Here is an 11,467-nt window from a genome sequence, read left to right as displayed (position 1 = left end):
AGAGTTATGAGAGCATGGAATGCGTTGCCAGCAGCAGTTGTTGAAGCAGGGTCATTGGGCACATTTAAGAGACTACTGGACATGCATATGATCACAGAAATTTGAGGGTACATACATGAGGATCAGTGGTCGGCACAACATTGTGGGCTGAAGGGCTTGTTCTGTGCTGTACTGTTCTATGAAATGTGATCTATATCCTTACAGCAGTTTTCCAATCCAGGAGGAAACAACATCAACAGAGATCTCAGAGAAAAGCAGCTGGGGATCATGTATTGAAACTTCCACCCCTTCTGAGATCCCCAGCAGCTTCTGAATGCTGCAGCTAAAAACAAAACGAGGAAACCTGGTCTGGGAGAGCTGGCCACTGCCCTTCCATTGTTATCACCGCTTTAATGAAACCTAAAGGCTTTCTCAGTTATTTACTTACACAGTTTTTAGTCAGCAGTTCTGCACCTCTGCCTTTAAAACTACATTAAAAAAAACCCAAAAGAAAATAACCTTTTTACAGTGATAGTATCCTCAAGACTCCATCTTTAATAGAATAATCCATCAATTTCCAAAGACGGATTCATTTTAGACCTCCTAATCTTCCTCTATTAGCAGACTGAAATGCATATATATTACATTGACTGTGAGCATACAAATGTTCACAATTAGTTTCGATTTCAGACATTTTACTACTGCCACAGAATGCCTTTGTCTTTCTTCATCCACGTCTCCAAAACGTGACAAAACTTAAGTTTTCTCGCCCTGTCACCTGTATAATTTCAAATTGAATGGCGAAAATAATAAGCTCAATCGAAACAGACTGGTATTTTTCTCCTTAAACTTCTCCAAAAACTTTACGCGGTCACGATCAGTGATAAAGATTTGTCTCATGTATGTTATTCACAATTTAAATGCTGAAATGTTGTAATGTCAACACTAAACTCAAGACCTCCTTCCCCATTGTGGAATAAATCTGTTGATGTTTTCTCTGGACACTCCAACCACACGTTACATAACGGAGCACTCCTGATCTCTCCAATAGTCCTTATGAAAGACATTGCTCCTCATGTCTCAGCATAAATGAATTACAAGCTTCTGTACCTCTTAATGCTCTAATCTCTTTACCTGATACTCCTGGCCTTTGCCAATAAACCTTACTCTCACAGATAAATGTTTTAAGAAATGTCGCACATTCTTCTCAATCTCTCACAGAAACCAAACCTTGATTTCTGAACTCAATTATCATCATCAGCCATTTTAGCTTCTAATCTTGCCGTATTAACTCTCTGCTCTTCCAGACGAGTTCTCACGACTGCAGGAAGTGAATTGTTGAACTTCTCCAAAATAAGAATCTCTCTAAGAGTGATATAGGTGTGCTCTGTTTTTAATACCCTTACCCACATTTCAAGCTTACTTTGTTTGATCCTTTCAAACTGAATGTGCGTTTAACCAGGGACCGTTTTTTTAGATTCCTGAAACGCTGTCTGTCAGCTTCTGGCACAAGCTCATATGCACTTCAGACGGCTTTATTCACCACCCCATACTGGCTAGATACCTCCTCCAATAGGGATGCAAATACCTATCAGCTTTGTTTGAATCAACTAAATCCACATTGTCACTGATTTAGCCACTTTCTCAAATGAAAATTATAAGGCTTCCCTATCTTTCACATCAAATTTAGAGAATGTCTGGATGCATTTAAACAGAACCCCATTAGACCATTGGTTACAATAGAGTTGCTCAACCTCACTAACCTCCTCATCCCGCCGACCACCTACCTTCATCTCCGCCTTCTATGTCAACTTTCCTCTCCAATTGCTAACTGTTTAAGTTGAAACTCTGTTTTTCTTCTATCCTTTTCTCTTTTTCTTCTTCATTTCAGGGATATGTGGGATAGGTGCCTTAGTCGGGGTAAATGTAGGGGAGAGGAATGGGTCTGGGTAGGTTACTCCTCGGAGGGTCGGTGCGGACCTGTTGGGTCAAATGGTCTGTTTGCAAATTCTAAACCGAATTTGGTATTATCGATTTAGAACCGGACACTAGTCCCCAGTTTGTTACAGACGAACCAGACTACCTCAATCTGTTTTAAGAAGGTAGCTTGGATGCCAACCTTTTCTTATTTTAAAGGTAGATGTGAGTTGGGTGTTTCAGATGTGATGTTACAAGTCAAACCACTCACCATTAAGCAAGACACAATGTATTTAAACACTGTAATGAAAATCCATACAAATTGAAGAGGAATCTAGAATACTTTAACGATTGGAAACCTTAACAGAATAATGGAAACAGTACCTTCTACAAATGAACTGTTCGAATATACTAACATCACCGAAACAAACCCCTTGGCAAAATCGAAATTTCAGACATATATTCTTGCATACAGTTCTCCAATCCAGGAGGAAGCAGCATCAAGACAGGTTTCAGAGACAGTAGCAGCTGCAGATAACTATTTATTAAAAACCCTGAAAGCGTCCTAAGTTATTTACTTGAGCCGTTTTCAACAGGCAGTTTCGCCTTTAAGATCTCTCCTTTAAAAAAAAGGAGAAAATAATATTTTTTTAAAAATGACAGCATTGTCACACAATTTAGATGTCTGGTCCTTTACTTAAGGGGCTTCCTCGTGTTCTTGATCGCAAGGTCACCTGAGAGGGACAAATACAGGTACAGACCAAGTTACAAGGATGTGTCTCATAACTTCTGAAACACCCCTGTCCATGGACCATCACATGGGACATACAGAGAAGTGAACAATAGCCTGATACACACCCTTTCACACACTTCTGAGCTGCACAATGCCAGCCTCCATAGACCAAAGAGCCAAAACCCAAGACCAGGGAACGATACAGAGGGACAGAGAGATTCACTAAAAGACAGAAACAGACAGTAAATTAACTGAAAAGATGCTGTGGAATTATGGGGAAAAAGACAGGGCAGTGTGACTAACTGGAGAAGTGAGATCTTCGAGAGTAAAATGACAAGAATGAGAACATTGAATAAAGGCATTGTCAGATCAGCTGAAATTGATCGTTATATCACATTCTGAATCTGCTTCACAGAACACCACATAACATGAACTGGGACAAGATGACAGCCCATCATGGAGAGCTGTGCAGACCATGCTAGTGTTTTGCTCAGTGAACTGCACTATCTGCCCAGCATGGAGAATATTGCAAACATTACTATCATATGCTAACTATACTCGCATCAGATTACTGTCTTCAATGGGAAGGTTTTCTCTCTCTGCGTGTGTGTGTGCTCATCAGAAACTGAGAGAGAGTGCGTGTGTGTGCGCGATTGGAGTGCTGGAATACGAAACTCATTGTTTGAGAAGGAACACACATGGAGGAAACTGTTTTATCTACGAACAACTGGCAGGCTTTTGGATAATCAACAGAGGGAACGTGAGAAGTTTCATGGACTGATGAGAAAAAGTGTTTGAGAATGCTAAAGTAAAGGCATTGCAATACACAGTAGCAAAATATATCCGCGTGCGCATGAATGACATTTGGATGGGAGTTTGGTGTGAGTGCGAATCAGATTTGCTTCAGCAGGTTTGAAGCCGGGAGTTTCAGCAGCAGATTATTGTCTTCGTTACGAATGTACTTCATAGCTCAAGGTTCAAACAGCAGATGGAATAAACCAGTGAGATACATTCTTCAGTGGTGAATATTTCAAGTTAGAAATGGTCAGGGCATGGTGTCAGGAATCAGCTCATTGTCAAAGGGATCACCCACAGTTGTGACTTGTCTGCTTCAGTCGCAGATACTGGCCAGGGATGCGATGGAAACAGTGGAAGGAAGTGGCGTTTGTAACCAGAACAATCGACAGTGACCTCCATGTTCTGAATAGCAAAGGCAATGATGCAATGCATTGTGGGTCTCCGCTGAAATGGAGTCGGTCAACATAGAGACCCTTGAGTAACAATGCCAGAGCAGAGAGGGAAACAGTAATTGAACACGTTCATTGATGTAGTTAGTAGTGGTCTGTAGAGTGTAAATATGGATTGAGAGTTTCAACAGGAAAATAATAGTGGCAAGAAGTGTAGACTATATGTAATAAGAGTAATACAGTCATAACTGTTTTATAGAAAAAAAACATCTAGACAGTGACACTTACCAGGGACACCAATGAGAGCCAGGAAGGGATAATAAAAATATTTAATAATTTAACAAAATAGATCCGAAATGATAATGACGACTCATCATAATATGTCGAAAGAAACCAAATATAATAGGGTAAACCCCTCTCCATTGTAGGAATTTTCCAGTCTATTGTTCTCAGATTCTGATCCATTGTTGGAACATTCCAGTCTAATGTTCTCAGATTCTGATCTCTCCTCCCCTTTTCTCTGGATCTGCTGATCCCTGTCAGTGCTTTCTGTGATGCTTCCGCTCATGTTATGGGATAACACATTGAACGGCGCCCATTTATCATTGAAAAATGGAAACCCTCCACTGGGATAATTATAATCCATGGAGACTGGCATTAATCACAGTCCCTGAACAAACAGGTTCAGTTAACCAGTTCGAAACATCGCTTTGCATATCACTATAAAAGGGAAACATTTACTGGGTTTGGATTGAATGGATGAGGGTTGCTGAGTGATGGACCATAAATCTTTCAATCTTTTCAAATCTTATTTTCCTTGTAAATGAGAGTATTAATAGAACACTGCAGGGGTCTGTATATATTCTATTTTGTTTATTAAAGAGGCAGTTTTAAAATAACAGATCGGTTGCATAAAAAAGTCAGGTGGGCAAGTTTCTGGATACCTTATCAAAACGTAAGGTACATATTGACCAATGTGAGGCTACTCCTGGTTTTAAGTGCCCTGTTATCAAATCCTTTCAGAACCTTGAGACAGAGCATTGAGACTGCTGCTCAGGAACAGGGCGAAGAAATTCTGTCCCTATGGGCCTCTTACACAGGGATAGCAGAACGCTATTAACACCACATTAGACTGTTGCTACTTGAAAAGATGGAATGTTGGCACATTTTGCCAACAGAATCATTCAAAACAAAGATATGTGTCGCTGCAGCTGTACGAGGCGTTACTGAGAGGGCACCTGGAGTACATTGTGTTGTTTGTGTTTCTGTAACTGAGAAGGGATGGACCTCCATCAGTTTACAGGCTGATCATAAACCACAGGTTGCTGTGTTAATTAATGTCTCCAGTCTGTTACAGTGGCACAGGAGGATGTCATTCAGCCCGTCGAGCTCATTACAGAGAAACAGAAAAGGTCATTCAGCCTCTTGAGTCTATTACAGAGTGACAGGAGGAGGCGATTCAGCCTCTTGAGCCTGTTACGGAGTGGTAGGAAGTGTTTATTTAACATTCTAAGTTTGTTACGCATAAATATTAGTTTTAAATCACTTATGGGATAGGAAAGATCTGATGTAAACATTAAAGTTCTAACCTTGAATAAGGCCAGTTTTTTGAAAGTGTCAGGCGAGTCCTGTGAAATGCTGATTGGGATGCCCTGTTCACAGGTAACGGGATGGTTGGAAAATGCAAGGCAATCAAAACTTGGATTCAGAGAATCCAGAGACACCGAGTTCCTATTAGTGAGATGGGCAAGGCCAGTGAGTTCAGGGATTGCTGGATGGCTCGATATGTTGATGGACTGATCAAGGAAAGGAAGGAGGCATATGTCAGGTAAACAGAGCTGATATCAAGTGAATCTTCAGAGGAGTATAAGGGCAGTAAGGGTATAGTCAATGGGGAAATCGGGCCAGAAAAATGGGGAAATGAGATGGCTTTAGAAATAGGGATAACGAGGCTTTGAAGAAATTCTACAAATCCTTTAATGGCAAAAGAAAATAACTCGGGAGAGAATAGGGCACCTTAAAGATCAGTCAGGCTACTTTTGTGTGGAAACACAGGAGATGGGAGGGACACTAAACAAGTATTTCTCCTCAGTATTTAATGTGGAGGAGGTTACAAGAACGAGAGAATGAGAAATACACAGTGATATCTTGAAAAGTGTCTATATTACAAGGAAGTGCTTGCCATTTTAAAACGCATAAAGGTGAACAGATCCCTGGGACCTGATCAGTTGTATCCCAGAAGTTTGTGGGAAGCTAGGAAAGAGATTGCTCAGCCTTTTGCTAATATATTTGTATCATTAACTTCCACAGGTGATGTGACAAAAGACTGGAGGGCTGCTAACATTGTGTCATTATTTAAGAAATTAAGGAAAACCCAGGTAACTATACATCAGTGAGCCTGACGACAATGGCGACTGAATTGTTGGAGGGGATTTTGAGGGAAAAGGTGTGTATGCATTTGGAAAGACAAGGACTGAAGAGGTCTTTGTACCTTGGAGATCACGTCTCACTGAATCGGTGGACGTTTTTGAGGAAGTGATGAAAGTGGTTGAATAATGCATGGCACTGGATGTTGCCTTTATGGAATGCAGCAAGAAACCCAAAATGTTCCACATGGTAGACTGGTTAGCAAGGTTAGACTGCTTGGAATCCTGGGAGAGCTCGCCAGTTAGATCCAAAATTTTCTTGAATATTGGAGACAGGCTGTGACAGTGGATATTTGTTCATTGAACTTGGAGGCCTGTGACCAGCCGCGTGTTGCAAAGATCAAGAGTGGGTCCACTGCCTTTTGTCACTTATGCAATCATTTGCATTTCAATATATGAAGTATTGTCAGGAAGTTTGTAGATAATTCCAAATTTGGTGGTGCAGTCGATAGTGAAGAATGATAATTCAGAATATAATGGGACCTTGAGTAGTTGAGCCGAGGAGTGGCAGATGGAGTTTATTTTAGATAAATGTGAAGTGTTTCATTTTGGTAAGACAAATCAAGGCAAGACATGTCGGTAGGGTCCTGTTGAAAGTTGCCAAGCAAGGCGAACTCCATAGAAATTATACAATCCCTACAGTGAGGAAACAGGCTATTCAGCCCATCGAATCAACACCGACCCTCTAAACAGTATCCCACTGGACAAACCCCTACCATATCCTTCTGAGCCTGCATTTCCCATGGCTAATCCACCTCCCGTTCTCATTCTTGGGTGTTATGGGCAATTCAGCATTGCCAATCTGCCCTTATCTGTATATTCTAGTACTGTGTGAGGAAAACATAGCACTCAGAGGAAACTCACACTGACACGGGAAGAATGTGCAAACACCACACAGGCAGTCATTCAAGGATAGAATTAAACCCAGATCGCTGTGCTCTGAAGCAGCAATGCTTGTCACTGAGGTACTGTGTCACCTTGTGGTGCAGGTTCGCAGTGCCGTCACAGGCAGACAGCGCAGTGAAGAAGGCATTTGATGATCTTCCCTTTATTGTTCTGTGCTTTGAGCCGAAGTGTTTGCATGTTATGTTACATCTGCACAGGACATTGGTTTGGCCACTTTTGTAATACTGCCTTTAATCCTGATCTCACTGCTGTTGGAAAGGGAGACTTGAAAGGGTACAGAAGAGATTTAAAAGAATGTTGCAGGTGTTGGAGGGTTAGAGTTACAGGGAGGGTTTGAATAGGCTGGGGCAATTTTCAAATGTTGAGGCTGAGGGGTGACCTTAAAGAGATTTATAAAATCATGAGTGGCAAAGATAAGGTAAACAGTGAACGTCTTTTCCCAGGATAGGCGAGTCCAAAATTAGAAGACAAAGGTTTAAGGTGAGTGGGGAAAGATTTAAAAAGGGAAATGAGGGACAACATTTTCACACAGAGACTGCTGTGTGTATGGATCGAGCAGCCAAAAGAGGTGTTGGAGGCAGGTACAGTTACACCATTTAAAAGGCATTTGGATGGATACATGCATGGGAACTGTTTAGAGGGAGATGGGCCAAGTGCTGGCAAGGGGAACGAGATTAATTTAGGATATTGGTGGGGATGGACGACCGGACTGAAGGGTCTTTTTCTGTGTTGTCCATGTCTGAGACTCTATAGCCTCTTGACTCTATAATACAGGAACAGGAGGAGGCTATTCAGCTTCTGAATTCTGCCAGTCAGTTTGTTTGCTCAATTACTGATAGTCAAATACAAAAATACATCATACAGATTTTGCTGGTGTTTTACAGAACAGGAGAAAGGCTTTTAGTTTAGAGAAGCTGTAAGGAATGTGAAGAGGCCATTCAATCCCTCAATTCCATTCCACAGGAGCAGCAGGTGAGCACAGAGCATTTGGAGCCTATTACTCTGGAGGAGGAGGAGGACATCTATTTTCACAAACCGGGGATCAGGAGGCAGTCACTCAAGGGAGCTGCTGAAGACTGGGACACAGGAACAGGAGGCAGTCAATCAACTGGCCGAGACTGGGACACAGGAACAGGAGGCAGTCATACAACTGCTCAAGTCTGGAGCACAAGGAAATGTTGAGGTTAGTGTGGCCCTAGGATCCTGTTACGCAGGAACAGGAGGTGGTGACTCACTCCCCACCAGTATGGTACACTGGGAGAGAAGGGGAATCTGCTTGTTACAAACAGAAATATATGAATAAGTTGCATTAGTGGTCCATTCAATCCTGCCCCACCATTCACTAAGACCACAGCTGATCTGATTGTGATTCCCTCATTCCATATTACGGAGACGCCCCTCTCTGCAGCCTCTGCTCCATTTGTTGGTCATGTTGCACACCCATATGCTGTAATAACAGTCACCATGACTCATCCAGAGAGATGGGTCTAACCGAATGAGTCAGGATTTGAAGGGTCCAATCGCAAGAATGAAAACACAAAATAAAGTTATTGCCACATGTTTAGTTCTCTCACATTCGCAATCCAACTCACATAACCAGCCCATCCATTTTACTTTCAGGATGGAGCACTGTGTAGATCCAACTAGCATACAGCTGCATGCAATCCGGTAATGTCTAGAGTGGAACTCTGTGCAGCCCACACCAATACTTGATGCAAAATCCTGGGCTAAATGTCCAGCGTGGAGAGCTCTGCAGACCGCACTGGTTCATTCATTCAAAGGCTGTTGCATTGCTCGGTAACACTGTGTTAGGTCACTGCCCAGTGTGGGGAAACTTGCAGCCAAATTCTGGAAGTGAGACGATGTGCAGCTCCCATCCAGTTACAGTTCCATGTCTCCACTGTGCCTTAACATGGGTTGCTGCCGATTTGAAAATCACTGCGAGCATGAGATGTAAATGGAAACAATTTAAATACCAATTGTTCTGTTTCAGGCGATTATCACTCCAGTATTTAAAGAGGAAATAACTGAGTTAATATCCGATGAGGTTTTGTGGATGGTGCAAACAAGTAAGAGGAGGATGGTGATATTATAATGGTTGCACTATAAGCCTTCAAATCATCAATGCGAATTGGAGGAACAAACATGCAGGGAGACGGGGGGCGGTGGTGGGGGCCTTGCAGGAGTAATCGGGTTGTCTTAATAGGTGCTTTTAATTTTCCTAACATAGACTGGGCTCTCCAGAGGATCAAGGACTTAGATGGGATGAAATTTGCCAAGTGTGTTCAGGAAAGTTTCCACAAGCAGCATGTCGATGGTCCTACTCAGGAAGGGACAAACTTGACCTATGGTTTGCAAATGGGGCAGGATAGATGAAGGAGGTAAAGTGGAGAAACATTTTGGGAAAAGTGACTAAAGTTGTATTAATTTTAAAATTGGAACAAAATTGGTCGACAGATTCAAGTTCTAAATTGGGGCAAGGCGAATTTTATTGGCATTAGACAGGGACTTGCAGGTAAAAGGATCTCGGGCAAGTGGGAGGCATTTAAAAGTGAGATAACCCGTTTTCAAGGTTTATATGTTCATGTGAAGGTGAAGGCAAAGTGAGGCTGGGAGAGAGAACCCTGAATGACAAGAGATAGTGAGGCTTTGACCAGAAAAAAAGGAGGTAGCTCAGGTTCAGGAAGCTGGAATAAAGGGAATCACTGGACGTACACAAGGGATACAGGAGTTTACTGAAGAAGGAAATCAGGAAGGCGAAAAGGGGGTATGAGATAGCCTTGGCTGAGAAGATTATGCTGAATCCAAAGATGTTGTTTCAGTATAGTAAAAAAAAAGAACAAGTAGAAAGAGAATAGGATGCCTTAAAATCCAAAATGGGCATGCGTATGTAAAACTGCAAGACATGGGCGAGGTCTCAATTTACCTTTTGTTCTATGAAGAAAGCCATGAAGACCTGTGACCTTTGGGGGTGGTGGGGGGGAGTTGGTGGGGAGGTGTTGGTTGTCATATCTTGTACAGTCCATATCACGGTAGAATGCATAAAGTCAGACAAATCTCTTGGTTTTGACCAGATATATCCAGGAATGAAGTGAAGAAATCTCAGGGGCCAAAGTACCGGAAGACTGGGCAGTAGAAAATGTTGTGCCCTTATTCAAGAAGGTCTGCAAAGAAAAGCCTGGGAAACATAACCTGAGAAGTTTCTGAGATATAGTTGTGATATCTTGGTACAGTCCATATCACAGTAGAGGTGCTGATGGACATATTAGAATGCATAAAGTCAGGTAAATCCCTTGGTCCTGAGAGATATATCCAAGAGGATTGCAAGAGGCGAGAGAAGACAGTTCAGGGGCCAAGGACCCGGAAGACTGGGCGGGAACATATGTGCCCTAATTCAAGAAGGACTGCAAAGAAATGCCTGGGAAATATAGACCAGTAAGCTTCACATCTATTTCGGAACCACTTGAGAAGGTTCGGAGATATAATATATGCATGCATTTGGAAAAGAGAGTTTGACTTGGAGCAGTCAGCATAGCTTTGTGCGTGGCAGATCATGCCATACAAATTTTGGTAAAGTTTTTGGAGGACGTGACCAAGAACGTTGACGCGGGCAGGGTGGTGGACATAGTCTAAATGGATTTTAGTAAGGCCTTTAATAAGGTTACACATGGTAGGCTGCTCTAAAAGGTTAGATCGCATGTAATACCAGGTGAACTGGCAAATTGGCGACAATTAGCTTTATGTTAGCAAGCAAATGACTATGCTGGAGGCATGCTTGTCGGACTGGAGGCTTGCATTCTTTGAGGAGAAAGTGAGGTCTGCAGATGCTGGAGATCAGAGCTGAAAATGAAGAAGGGCTTATGCCTGAAACGTCGATTCTCCTGTTCCCTGGATGCTGCCTGACCTGCTGCGCTTTTCCAGCAACACATTTTCAGGACTGGAGGCTTGCGACTAGTGGAATGCTTCAGGGGACGGTGCTGGGACCATTCCTGTTTGTTATCCCTATCGATGATTGGACGAGAGTACACAACGCAAGCTTAGAAACTTTTCAGATGACACGAAAATAGGTGACATCGTTTACAGTGAGGAACATTATCAAAAGTTGCAGCAGTACCTTAACCAGCTGGGGAAGTGGGCTGAGAAATAGCAAATGGATTTTAATATCGATGAGTGTGACGTCTCGCATTTTGGAAAGTCAAATTTAGGTGGGAGTTTAATGATGAATGAGAGGGCCTTAAGGAGTGTAATGGAAAAAAAAAGGACGTTGGAGATCAGGCGCACGGTTTTCTGAAATTTGAGTCAGAGATACACAGGACAGT

This window comes from Chiloscyllium plagiosum, unplaced genomic scaffold (assembly GCF_037043375.1).
Source record: "Chiloscyllium plagiosum isolate Xiang-an unplaced genomic scaffold, Cpla_swu_hap1 HiC_scaffold_38, whole genome shotgun sequence".
NCBI lineage: Eukaryota > Metazoa > Chordata > Chondrichthyes > Orectolobiformes > Hemiscylliidae > Chiloscyllium > Chiloscyllium plagiosum.
This window is presented reverse-complemented; position numbering follows the sequence as displayed.